At 42.3% G+C, this 14,333-nt stretch overlaps 1 non-coding gene across 1 annotated transcript; it reads left to right on the top strand.

The window, feature by feature from the left end:
- Positions 1-6,231: 6,231 nt before the first annotated feature.
- trnam-cau (transfer RNA methionine (anticodon CAU)) lies at positions 6,232-6,305 on the top strand. Its single transcript has one exon. It is a non-coding gene; the product is annotated as a tRNA-Met (tRNA).
- The last annotated feature ends 8,028 nt before the right edge of the window (positions 6,306-14,333 follow it).

Here is a 14,333-nt window from a genome sequence, read left to right as displayed (position 1 = left end):
GAAAGCCCCGGCGCCTGACTCGCTACTTGAAGCTGTGTGTGGAGGGGGTTCCGTGCCCCCCGAGCGGGACTGAAGGATCGTTCGTGTGCAACTCTTTGGAAAGGAGCTGCTTTCCAAATCGCATTGCGTGCCTGGATGTTGGCGAATGCGCTCCCTTGTGTTGGCTCGTCCCGCACTGGAGGAGGACAAACAATCTGCACGGAGGAGCACCAGGCAAGTCTTCACCAGACAAAATCCTCCAGTGCACAGCACTCTGGAAACATTTCGGGGCTTTCGCGTGTTTATTTCAGCACGTAAAGCGCACCGGTCCAACACGTCGGCCGGGCGCACGGCGCCTCCGCCCTCTTGTGGCCTTGCGGCGTCAGAGCAAGAGGCTCCTTCTCGCTGCCCTTCCACTGTGTTGCAGGACCCAGAGCGCGCACTTTGTGGGGGGCGGGGGACCGCGTTCGCGCTCTGCCCCCGGTCTCTTGCGCGAGTACTAAATCTCACGGACAGGGGGGCCTCGTCATTGATTGTTACAGGTGAGACGGGGATTAGGAGGAGACCCCGACTGATGGGTAAAGGGGAGCACTAACACCAGAGGGACACCCCCGGCGTCTCTTTTTGAGAGACGCCCTGGGGTTTCCTAATGGCCAAGGAGGGTCGGGACCTCGGTTTGACCTCTGTTTGTGCAGCAGAGTGTCGCCATCAGGAGGCTGGGGCGTCAGAGAGCCACACAGCCCGCAGGGTGAGCGCTCCCTACTGGTCCCAGTCACACCTCTTGCAGGAGCAGCAGCAACCGGAGCTTTTCCGGGGTGGAATCTCCCATCCGGTGCCGGCCAGGCTCACACCTGCTGGGCTGCCCCGGGGGTGAGCCCAGTCGAGAGTCGCAGGGCCAGATCTAGTCACCGGGGAGAAACGATACAAGTGAAGGATTGCTCGGCTCTCGGCACTTGAAAAGACCGACAAATGTCTCGTTCCCGCCGGAGCTGAATGTACCCGCATGTGTGGTGTCGTCTTCTTCCCCCACCCCGCTGTGTTTGCTGTATTGTCTCTGAAGCCGGCCCCCCCGAGACGAGACGGGCTGTTCCTGTGCCCCAATTAACACTTTACAGGTGCCATTCCCCGGCATTGTGGCCATTGTCGGTGCTCACACGCGATAAGATAAGGCGGAGGAGAGCGGGGCATGCCCAGCGGCAGACATTCAAGGAGGGGGCAGTGCGAGGTGAGGTGAGGTGCGACACGCCGGAGCCCCGACGCAGCTAATGCGGAGCACTTGTTGGACTGGCATCGAAAGGACGTGTGCGCACGGAGCGAGCCTTCCCTGCGGCGGAGCGCGGGAACTTTCTCCCCCCCTCCCGCTGCAGGAGTTGTGTGCGCTGCAGCAGTGCCGAGAGAAAAGCACAGAAGGCAGCAGGCTCTGGAGAGCAGGTAAGAGACGGAGCCTTGTGGGCAGGCGAGCAGGCCCGTTTTTTGGAAATTGCTGAAAAGGTTTGTTCGGTGTGTGGCAGGCGCACGTCGCGAGCTTGCGTGGCGATCTGCCGGTCTGGAGTTATGCAAATGAGGCCGAAATGCATCCCGGGACATGCTGCAAATGCGCAACGGCGACTGCAGGCTTCTCCTTTCCCGGTACTATAAAAACGCTAAATCGCTTGGACCCGCTGCCATGGAAAGCAGTTCTTCAGATTACCATACATTCTGCGTTCGCACCTCTGGTGCTCTACTTATGCCTTTGAAAACCTAATGAATAAAGCTGAAAGAACCGACACGATATGTAGGTGCTCGTAAAGCACGCAGTAAAGAACTGTTAACAGCAAGGGTTTCAGTGGGTTAACTGAGGAGAAGGCGTGATCGCTAATTGTTGACTTTTTATTTGGTGTTAGAAACACTCTTACTGTGCATGACGTGCAACAAATGTAGCCACAGAAATTGCATCACGCTTTCATGTATGCTATTGCAGACACCAACGTTGCCTAGATAGAAAACCGAAATAGCCGTGGGTTTGCTTGCTGGTCTGAAGGATCTCTCTTCGAATCTCTATCATTTGTCAATTGAAGTAAAAGGCGCTGCAATCTGATACGTTCAGAATCAAACCCGCAGCTGTTGTTCGACTTTATTTCTTGACTAATTACAACTGAGTGTCGCATGAGCAGTTACGTAAACTTGTCTGATATATTTGAACACAAATGCCGTTCTTCAATTAAAACTAACAGTACATTGTCAGGGACATTCAGTTCTATACAAACAAGAGACAGACAAGAGAATATTTCTACCTTTCATGTGGACTACGTGTTGACTTAATGATCGGAATAATTGAAAAGTTCGGGTTCATAGCCGATGCAGTGCGTGCTAATTAGAACAACAGCAACGCTGAGCTCTCAGCACCGTACTGAGCCCAGGTGATTTTCTAAAGCTGTCAGGTGCAGTTCATTTACATGAAGGAAATCTCTTACTGAGTACGATTACAATGCAGTAAGTAGCACAGACTACTTAGGGGAGTAGCCCGATGCGTTTAAAAACGACCCGAGCCAGGCAGGAGTCAAACTTACAATCTCCTGATCCATAGTCAAACGCGTTATCCATTGCGGGACTGCAACCCGGTGAGCTCAGCACTGCAACTAGTAAACTATTACCCCCGGTCCATTCTTTTCCAAAAGTGAGAAACACCTGTTTTCTACATTTTGTCTGTTTTAAAACCATATCTCTTTAAACCAAACCAAGAGTTTGTCTTTTGCACTGATATTCTGATTCATTTCGATTTCAAAGTAAAAAAAACCTACCTTCCAAAGAATCATAAAATTGTCCCTTCTTCCAGACTCTACTTCTCTCTTGTTGTAGTACAGCAGACCTTTCCAGGTGAGCAGATCACAGAGTCCGAAATGAGCTTCCTCCATCAAGCAAAGTACCTGAACATGACTCTGTCTTCATAAAAGCGCCCCTGTAATAAAGAAATTAAATCTGAAATCAAGAGGGCAGTTGCCTACTGAAATACAAGAAGTCATCAATTTTAACCTAGCAACACATTAAAGGCTGCATCTATACAAGTACGATTCTAGAAATGCTCACCAGATTACGTTTTAAGAAGGAACTGCGCCTCAGGTTCCGCCGAGATCTTAACTCGGATGGCAGGATTCAGAGTCCGGAGTGCGGACTGATGGCGCACGGAGGGTCCATATACTGTGGATCCCTCAGTGATCTTCCGCGTATTCAAACCGCCAGCGTGTGACTCCCCTGTCCCCGTGACCTCATTGCTCTGCTCTCTCCTCTGTGCAGCCGAGCTCGATTCACGGTAAAGTGAAAAAAAAGATGCCCTCAACGTGAGATTTACTCTGGAGCGAGGATAGATGTTACCTTTTTATTATTGAACAGGATGTATGTGATGTGGCGACTAGGTTCAATTTTGTATCCTTTTAAAAGATTAAGGACTGGGGTGAGCGTGATTTACCACCCTTTCAGCTAAGAACCCGACGTGCGCACCGTTTAAGCTGCATAGACTCGGTCGTTTAACTCTTCTCTATTAGCAGGGTTAAGGTTAAAGAAAAAAAACATTGCTGACTTCTTTTTTTTTGCCAGCCGCTAGCGCTGATTAGCAAGGTTTGTATTTCATGTTTTGCAAGTTGCATCCATTTTAAGAAAAACAAGTCGCGTTAAAGACAGGAAATGAATACTTGCATTTAATTAAGTCTAGCTGTAGGCGGTTGTCCATAATGACCAGTTCTGTTCAAGAACACAGAACAAAAAAGGCACCGCTGGGATTCGGACCCAGGATTTCCTGTTTACTAGACAGGCACTTTAACCAACTAAGCCACGGCACCCTGGGAGTGCTGTCGTTTTGCAGCCACTTGGACACACCACTCAGACACATCTGCATTCGGTGTGTGCTCCGCCTGTTCGCTGAGCAAGTTGCCACCTTTACATACAATAGCAACATCGACACCAAGAGAAAGGATGACAAATGGCTTTTATCTGGAACTTTTCATGTCCAAGGAGCTCAATGTGCTTTCTGTGTACAACAGGGCCACTGAACTCCACAATGGCCACTGAACCACAGTAGTGGCTTGCTGGCTTGACATCTCCCAAGGAAAATGTTGAAATCGCATGTGGAACAGGAAAATGACCCTCGAGTACGAGGGAAAAAAAAAGAAAAAGATCATCTGGAGCGCGGCAACCCATGTCTGGACAGCCCAGTTTCCTAGATGAGGTGGCCGAGTGGTTAAGGCAATGGACTGCTAATCCACTGTACTCTGCACGCATGGGTTTGAGTCCCATTCTCGTCACTCTCCATGTCTGACATGTGTGCCCGTGTGCCTTTGGCCCTCCTGTTGTTTGCTCCAGTACTAGAGCCGTACATTTCCTAGCGGTGGCTGAACATGGTATAGTAGGCTAACGTCAGTATCGAGCAGTGACAGTAACAGTATTTACGTGCCGCTGCTGCCAAGTGGCTCTGGTTTGAGACCGCGTTTTCACTTACTTGCAACGGAAACGGAGAAAGCGATTTTTGACAGTCTCTCGAGAGATTGCGCTAGGTGTTTAGAGATAGACTTTGTCAGTTCCCCCTGGGATGATGGCCTCTCAAATAGTTTGTGATTCCTCTAGACGTTTATACACTAGAAGCCTGCTTCATGGCTTAAATCCAAGCTAAGGAAACGAGTTAGAGGTCTGATGCAGAACTGCGAATTCAATGAACGGGAACACTACAGTACATTGCACTGTGTGTGTGAGGAAAGCTGCCCCCTTCTGTCCCTTGTCGACCGAACAGAGGACTGTAAAGGATACCGCCAAGAAACTTTAGGATGCTGGTTGGAATCCAGCTCCAAAGAAGCCCCTTTGGGTGTTATGTCATCAAAAAGTAAGAACAGCGAATCTCCCTTTGATCAAAAGCGCAACAGAACTGTTTTCCGTGGAGCAGGTTTCAGACCCGTAGACCTGTTTTATTCGTAGGGCAGGGCGCATTCCCAAACGCGAATCTCATGTTTTAGAAATGCTTTGGGCGGCGTGAAGTGAAAATAAGAAATGGGCTCCAGATACACATGGAAGCAATCAAGTGTTTAATCCGAGCTGTTTCAAAGACTGCTCAAGAGCTTTCCTTTCACAGAGGCGCAACGATAAATGATGGGGGTGCACCCTTCAATGCGCCTTACGACTCTAGGGAGTGATTGAGACGTACGTAGTGTGTGCTCATTTCCCTCTATTCCCCGTGTTGCAGTGGTAGGATGACATAAATTCCTGCTTCGACACGTAACGGCATTATAATCAAGTGCAGGAGCTGAGGGCTTTAGTTTTGTTTCGTTTTTCATGGCGTTCGTAAGCGCGCAAATCAAAGGCAATTCCTGCGTCTAACAGGAATGTAAATGCTTTGGAAAGTGCAGTGTGGTGCAGCTTGTAAAATCCTTATCCACATTTGTGGTTTATTGATGTTTTTTCTGTCTGCCAAAGTTGCATTTTGACATCCGGACGGGGAGACTTTATCATTTGAACGTGAAGCCAGCCTTAAACCCTCTGAGGCATATCTGTCTGCCGGCACGTATTTTGTCAAAGGTATTTATTTTTTTTTAACGGAGAGCGACTTTGAAAACGTTTCCGCAGCCACCTCGCATCCTGCCGTGTTAGATTATAGGAGGAATGCGGCGGGGGTGAGCTCGCTGTAGTTGTGGCCGAGTGGTTAAGGCGATGTACTCGAAATCCGTTGAGAACTCCCTGCGCAGGTTTGAATCCTGCCGACTATGGCGTTTGCCACACGTATCCTTGTGCCTCCGCGGCAAAGGCGAAGTGCTGCTTCTCCTTTCCTGGTACTATAAATACGCTAAATCACTTGGCCCTGCTGCCATGGAAATGAGTTCTTCAGATGACCACACATCTTGCGTTCGCACCTCTGGTGCTCTACTTATGCCTTTGAAAACCTAATGAATAAAGCTGAAAGAACCGACACGATATGTAGGTGCTCGTAAAGCACGCAGTAAAGATCTGTTAACAGCAAGGGTTTCAGTGGGTTAACTGAGGAGAAGGCGTGATCGTTAATTGTTGACTTTTTATTTGGTGTTAGAAACACTCTTACTGTGCATGACGTGCAACAAATGTAGCCACAGAAATTGCATCACGCTTTCATGTATGCTATTGCAGACACCAACGTTGCCTAGATAGAAAACCGAAATAGCCGTGGGTTTGCTTGCTGGTCTGAAGGATCTCTCTTCGAATCGCTATCATTTGTCAATGGAAGTAAAAGGCGCTGCACAGAGAGGACCACTGTCATGAGGCCGGTTAGCTCAGTTGGTTAGAGCATGGTGCTCATAACGCCAAAGTCGTGGGTTCGAGCCCCTTACTGGCCAGGTCCTTTTCTCCTCTCTTACCAAAGCTGTTAGGTTCCTTTCCGTGGTGAGATGGGTTGTCATGCAACGCTGCCACATAGTGCCGACAGACAATTAAATGACAAAAATGAAGAGAGTTAAAGCAGCTGGAGAGGTTCTCTTACAACTTTTGAGCTGACACAGTTTTGGAAAATGTTTCCTTCACGCTGCACTGTACCATATAGGCAGCCAAGAGTCTCCAAAACAAAACAGAATTGACAGTCATATAATGTCCATTAACCCCGGTTTTAAACGCAGCATCATGTCTGCCATCATAAGAATATGAGTCCAATATTTTAGAATATAGTCAGAATGACTTCTAACCTTACATGTGGTGTCTTTAATCCCTTTTGCTCAATGCATGGTGTACGTACTGCATACATGTGTCTTGAGAATGAGGAATGGGCCCCTGAGACAGTCATTTGCCTGTTTCACAAATGATCGTATTTTACTAGAGATTCTGTTTGGGATTCAGATGTGCATTCAGACAGCGATCCCTTTCAAGAATGATACGTTCTGGATGAGGTCAAAGGTGCTGGAACACTGTATTTAGGATGTGTTTGCAGTGATTGTGTGTCTCCTGCTTCAACGCAGTGATATATAGATGTGCTCCTGTAATTTATTGGTACAAGCCCAGGGCAGTAAGCAGTCTGATGATTTATTTCCAGACGGCATAGAACAGTGAAGCAGTGAAGTAGTGCAACACACTGGATCATTATATTATTAGAATCTATTCTACTTAAATTATTACATTATACACAACTTGAGTTCATTTTAAAAATTAAAAGGTAATGAAAGGAATGCATTTTCATGAGAAAGATAATACCGATTTTTCATGTGATAATCTTCCTTATATCATGTCGTGCATCATTTGGACACTTTGTGGGCTTGAAATACAAAGAAAATCATGTTCTATGGTACAAGACAAATACAAAACTTAAGTTTTTATTTTAATTAGATTTGTTTATTAAGCATAAGCAATCATTTATTACATTAATATATGTGAAAATGACATTTTAGCACCATAATATTACATACAGGTCTCTAGCTTCAACACAGTGATATATACAGTGCCTTGCGAAAGTATTCGGCCCCCTTGAACTTTTCAACCTTTTGCCACATTTCAGGCTTCAAACATAAAGATATAAATTTTTTATTTTATGTGAAGAATCACCAACAAGTGGGACACAATTGTGAAGTGGAACGAAATCTATTGGATTTTTGAAACTTTTTTAACTAATAAAAAAATGAAAAGTGGGGCGTGCAAAATTATTCGGCCCCTTTACTTTCAGTGCAGCAAACTCACTCCAGAAGTTCAGCGAGGATCTCTGAATGATCCAATGTTGTCCTAAATGACTGATGGTGATAAATAGAATCCACCTGTGTGTAATCAAGTCTCCGTATAAATGCACCTGCTCTGTGATAGTCTCAAGGTTCTGTTGAAAGCGCAGAGAGCATCATGAAGACCAAGGAACACACCAGGCAGGTCCGTAATACTGTTGTGGAGAAGTTTAAAGCCGGATTTGGATACAAAAAGATTTCCCAAGCTTCAAACATCCCAAGGAGCACTGTGCAAGCGATCATCTTGAAATGGAAGGAGTATCAGACCACTGCAAATCTACCAAGACCTGGCCGTCCCTCTAAACTTTCAGCTCAGACAAGGAGAAGACTGATCAGAGATGCAGCCAAGAGGCCCATGATCACTCTGGATGAACTGCAGAGAACTACAGCTGAGGTGGGAGAGTCTGTCCATAGGACAACAATCAGTCTTACACTGCACAAATCTGGCCTTTATGGAAGAGTGGCAAGAAGAAAGCCATTTCTCAAAGATATCCATAAAAAGTCTCGTCTAAAGTTTGCCACAAGCCACCTGGGAGACACCCCAAACATGTGGAAGAAGGTGCTCTGGTCAGATGAAACCAAAATCGAACTTTTTGGCCACAATGCAAAACGATATGTTTGGCGTAAAAGCAACACAGCTCATCACCGTCAACACACCATCCCCACTGTCAAACATGGTGGTGGCAGCATCATGGTTTGGGCCTGCTTTTCTTCAGCAGGGACAGGGAAGATGGTTAAAATTGAGGGGAAGATGGATGCAGCCAAATACAGGACCATTCTGGATGAAAACCTGTTGGAGTCTGCAAAAGACCTGAAACTGGGACGGAGATTTATCTTCCAACAAGACAATGATCCCAAACATACAGCAAAATCTACAAAGGAATGGTTCACAAATAAACGTATCCAGGTGTTTGAATGGCCAAGTCAAAGTCCAGACCTGAATCCAATCGAGAATCTGTGGAAAGAGCTGAAAACTGCTGTTCACAAACGCTCTCCATCCAACCTCACTGAGCTCGAGCTGTTTTCAAAGGAAGAATGGGCAAGAATTTCAGTCTTTCGATGTGCAAAACTGATAGAGACATACCCCAAGCGACTTGCAGCTGTAATCGCAGCAAAAGGTGGCTCTACAAAGTATTAACGCAAGGGGGCCGAATAATTTTGCACGCCCCACTTTTCATTTTTTTATTAGTTAAAAAAGTTTCAAAAATCCAATAGATTTCGTTCCACTTCACAATTGTGTCCCACTTGTTGGTGATTCTTCACATAAAATAAAAAATTTATATCTTTATGTTTGAAGCCTGAAATGTGGCAAAAGGTTGAAAAGTTCAAGGGGGCCGAATACTTTCGCAAGGCACTGTATATATATATGCTCAGTGATTTATTGGTACATGCCCAGGACAATAATCAGAATTAGTATTTATTTCCATACGGGCTACAGGTAGTGTTGTGAAATACTTCAACACACTGGATCGCAGATTTAGACCCCGCATTTCAGATGCCTAGCTGTATCGCTGATGTGTTGCACCTCAGAATCACTTTTAAACCTTACCTCTGGTATCTTTAATCCCTATTGCTCAACGCATGGTGAAAGTATTGCATAAATGTGTCTGAAAATGAGCAATGGGCACCTGAGAGACTCATTTGCCTGTTTCACAAATGATCATATTTGACTAGAGATTCTGTTTGGGATTCAGTTGTGCATTCTGACAGCAATCTCTTTCAAAAAATGATTTTACCTTATCGCAGCTTTGCCCTTCTTGCCTCTTTGGACAATATCTCCATCTTGTGGTCGTTGTTGGTAATGTCTAGACAATATCTCCATCTTGTGGTCATTGTTGGTAATGTTTTCTTATGCCCTTTTTTATTTCAATTCTCTATTAGTTGATTCTAGAATCTCTACAATAGAGTTGAAAACATCAGTTTTATAGCAGACAATATGACATTATTTATAGTCCAATTAGAAATTTATTACCCTGTTTTTAACATAATAACAAATTAAAATTGATTAAAACTAAGTTTGGAACACCAGGGAACATAAAATGATTTTTAGGAAAACCATGAGGTTCTCTGTGTCCGATGCCTGCAAGGGGAGAAAGCTAGAATCCTTTGATTTTTCAAAATTTGAAAATAAACATTATATAACAACAGCTTTCATTCCTAGGAGTGAAAAACAACCATTTTTGAAGACATATTAGTTTCTAAAACACTACAATAAAGTTAAAAACATCCATTTTATATTACATTATTTTTTGTGAAATAATTAAATTGGCTTATTTCTCTCGCATTAAATTGGCTACAAATGCAAGAATTCAACCAGATATTCTTGTAAAATGTATACTGTTGCATTGCAGTTAGTTAATGAAGTTAGTCCATAGTCAGCAATCTAAACTTTATTGTTAAGCTTTAATAATTGATGTTGTACCAGTAACCTTTAGAAATACTATAGTACTTCACAAATGCTTTGTGTGTTTGGAAATCTTTTGAGTAAAAGCCTTATAAAAATAGGTTTAGTTTTTACAGGACATCACAAAGAAATAGGATGGTATAATTCTTATAATTGCTTAGTGATTGTATTTGGAAGATTATGCACTAAACAGACTTCAGGGATGCCAGTGGATCATTGTGCTATTTGGAATTATTCCAAAAATCAAGTGACCTCTTTGCTGTAGTATTTTTAGTATTATTTATTTAGTATTAATAAAGAATAGATTTATTAAAGTCATGCGATGTGCAAGCGGGATATGTAAAATAATTGAAAATAAAGTTTTTTATTATTGTTATAGAGAAACATGATCAGATTTTCCCTGGTTCAGAAAAAAGACGATTAAAATCTGTAATCTTTCCACTTGTATGTCATCAGACATTAACGAGTACAACCCCCCTCTCTGCCGGAGTGCTGGCTGTGACGAATTAAACCAATTTCACAGGTATTTTCAAAGTAGGAAGTACAGTGTTAACTAGTAGATGGCCTCCTCAATGAAATCGCTTCAACATGCTAATGCGTTGGTGTAACAGTCCGGGCGTGGCAAGCTTCCAATGTCAACTCGACTCGATTGGAAGACAATGAACGTATTTTAGCCCTAAATGAATTAATAGCAAACATGGTTTACATAAAAGACATTTTTCCAAGAAAGTTTATAATAATACGATCTATAGTTGAAATCTGAGCCTAAATATAAAGAAAAAAACATTTTCAGAGAGCAATCACGCTGTGTTTATGTAGAAAAAGCGATTAGGTTTATGAGCAATCTAATTACCTATTCGCTTAAAACGCTATATAAAATAAAGTTTATTTAAAGATGAATGATAAGTGTCGCAGTTTAAATAATTTTCGTAGTAGGGCTTGGACAGATTCCAAGTGCATTTTTGCAATTTACGTTGCATTGTCCAATGTGATGTTGTAATACAGTTTAGAATACAGTAAGTCTAAACTGTATCAGCTTTATTTATGGGTTGCAATTTAGAAAAAGTCAAAAACCGCACTCAAAATGCAATTTAGAGCTTTCTGGCAAGAGGAGACACCCAAATTATAATGTAACATGCCACTGTTTGTGCATGAACAAAGTTATACTGCAATTTTCCTTAGATACGCGATTAAAAAAAAAATTTTTTGAATCCCCGGCCAAACACATTCCATAAGAATCAGCGCTTTTATACAGTATATCGCCTTTAAACACATATATTTAAACACGCGTTTACGATTTAAATCAAAACGCGATTCAAATCAATATAAATGTTTATTTTGTAACGCATAGGTGACTATTCATTGTTATTAAAAAGACGTAAATTCGATCATGTTGTGATATTTAGAAATATAAATTTGTTTTGATGCGAGTGAGGTTTTATTTAATCTCTGACCAAGGGAAATGTTTCATTTTTTCAAAGAAATGTTTGTTAAAAATTAAAGTCATAGTTCCATGAGATTCAACCACAGACCATGTGACATAGGAGTCAGGAACCTAACCCACAGCACCACCAGCGCAGACACATGCTGAGGGCTGAAAAAGCACTACAGAAACATTATCGACTATAAAATAATGTAATTAGGCACAGAAGCAGTTTACAGCACAGTACAATAATAAATGCTGACCATGACTTTAGAAGCATAAATTACCTTACACTCAATTTAAACACAAGCTGTCTTTAGCCCTCTAAGCTGGTTCATACAGAAATGTAGAGAACCAGGCTCAGAACACACAGCTTCATTAGCGAATACATATGCAGAACAACTAGAGAAGATGTTTTACAGAGGATGGATTTTTAGAAACATCCCATCAGTGACATCACTGAAGTCAACTCCTAGGTAACTGTCGTGTGGATAGTTTCACAAGAATCAGACAAAGGTTTAAGCATCGCTTATTTTAGATAAAACTGCAAAAAAACAACAACAACCCATAATGTACTTCTTTGCGGCTCTGTTTGCCCAAATCATATATTCACAACGTGAAATTAGAAAATAATATTACATAACCAAAAACCGCAATATGGAAACAGAACCTGTGTAATTGTTGACAGATGATGTACTCGTAACATTTTTACAAGACGAACTACAACATTTAAAAAATGACTTGTATGTACTTGATATCTCTAATCAATCCACTGCACTGCATTAAAACAAAACGAAAACTAAAACGCCCTGGGCATACCGTTTCGCGCTTCTTATCAGTTGCTCAAAAGCAATTTGACCGTATGAAATGCATAATATAAACCTAGAAACATATACGTGAGGAGTATTTACGTAGTATCGGTGTCAAGACATACCTCTCAAATACTGTAAATCAAGTTAAAAATATCTCAAGACCGATTCTGGTCATAATGAAACCATGTTTCGTGTATGTTTTCTTTAAAGTACCGAGACCAGCCATATACTGTATGTTTATGTTCCAAAATTAATATCGTTTATGGCCTTCACACGTGTTGCAGTATGCTCCTATTCTTTTTATGCTCAGGCACTAAGATTTCCCTTCAGTGGTAAAATTCCATATAAATATTCAATACTTAAACGGGCACAGTTAAGACATTAAATATACATATACATATACATATACAAACTGTATACAGTACAGTTTGCATACGGTAATATGTTTATGTTCCTAAATCAACCTCTTTTATGAGCATGTGAAAGGCATGGTGAATCGATTCTCAAAAATTACTGTACTTTGCATGATTGGAAAAAAATGCGTGATTGCGAAATGCTGTGGTGTTACTTTTACAAAGACGGTCAATGAAAAAAATAATGTGGACCAGGGCAATACTTTGAGTTTACAGCTTGTCCAAGTTCATTTATTATAAATACTATTAGTAATATCTTCATTAAAGACTTTGATGGCTACAGCTCAAACATGAGAAGTTGAGCTTTATTAGCTCCACCTTGCGGAAATTCCGGATACTATTATTTTGCTAGCGGTATTTACCGGTAACTCGCGGTATTTACCGGTAACTTGTGGTAGACTGCGTACAGCGTACGCCCGCGCATTTTGAATGGCTGCATCTGTAGCAATCATATTGTAGCAGACACTCAATTGCCTGTTTCACAAATGATCATATTTTACTAGAGATTCTGTTTGGGATACGGATGTGCATTCTGACAGCAATCTCTTACAAAAAATGATTTTACCTTATCGCGGCTTTGCCCTCTTGCCTCTTTGGACAATATCTCCATCTTGTGGTCGTTGTTGGTAATGTCTAGACAATATCTCCATCTTGTGGTCGTTGTTGGTAATGTCTAGACAATATCTCCATCTTGTGGTCGTTGTTGGTAATGTCTTCTTATAGATAGATACTTTATTGATCCCGTGAGGGAAATTGCAGTGCAACAGCAGCTTAACACACACAATACAGCCACAGTGTAACAATTATATAATAATAGTACAATACTGTATATATACTGTATATATATATATGAAACAGAAATAGAAACAGAAACAGGAATCGCTTACTACCTGGAGAATCTCTGTAGGAATATCTAGCATTTATCAATGGAAATAAAAGCTGCTTTAATACAGTGCATGTTCAAACTCAAACCCTCAGCTGCTGCTCTTGTTTGTTTTGGGACAAATTGCAACTGAGCATCGCATGAGCCGTTACGTACCCTTATCTGTTAGGGAATTTCAAGGGAGGAGTTAGGTCAGAATGGGTAGGCTGCAAAACAACAAGTAAAGATTTATTCCAAGATGAAACGTTGTGGCGGTTTTCTTATCTTTTCAGCATGGACTAAACTTTTACGTGTTCCTTATATGCTATATATGTATATATTAGCACCAATGTCGTTCTTAAAAACTAACATGAAATTGTCAGGGACATTCAGCTATATACAAAGACGAGACAGACAAAGTAATAATTTTATATTAACGTGGCCTACATATTGACGCAATGATCGAACTAAGTGACGTGTTCTGATTCAGATCCCCTGCAGTTCATGCCAATTAGAACAATAGCAATGCTGAGTCCTCCCCACCCTACTGAGCACAAATTCAGCTGCTCTCCAGTTCTGTTCTGCATGTTTTATCATTGCAATTGAGCTCGGAGCTGGAGATGATCTCCATACAGTTCTGTGTTAACTAGCCCGCACTTGCGTGCTAATTTACTTGTTGTGGCAGATGCTTTTCTATAGTTCATATACATGACGGCAACCTGTTACCGAGGAACCTGAGAGGTTTAAAAGCCTCA

Source organism: Lepisosteus oculatus, unplaced genomic scaffold (genome assembly GCF_040954835.1).
Source record: "Lepisosteus oculatus isolate fLepOcu1 unplaced genomic scaffold, fLepOcu1.hap2 HAP2_SCAFFOLD_74, whole genome shotgun sequence".
Classification (NCBI taxonomy): Eukaryota; Metazoa; Chordata; class Actinopteri; order Semionotiformes; family Lepisosteidae; genus Lepisosteus; species Lepisosteus oculatus.
This window is presented reverse-complemented; position numbering and strand designations above follow the sequence as displayed.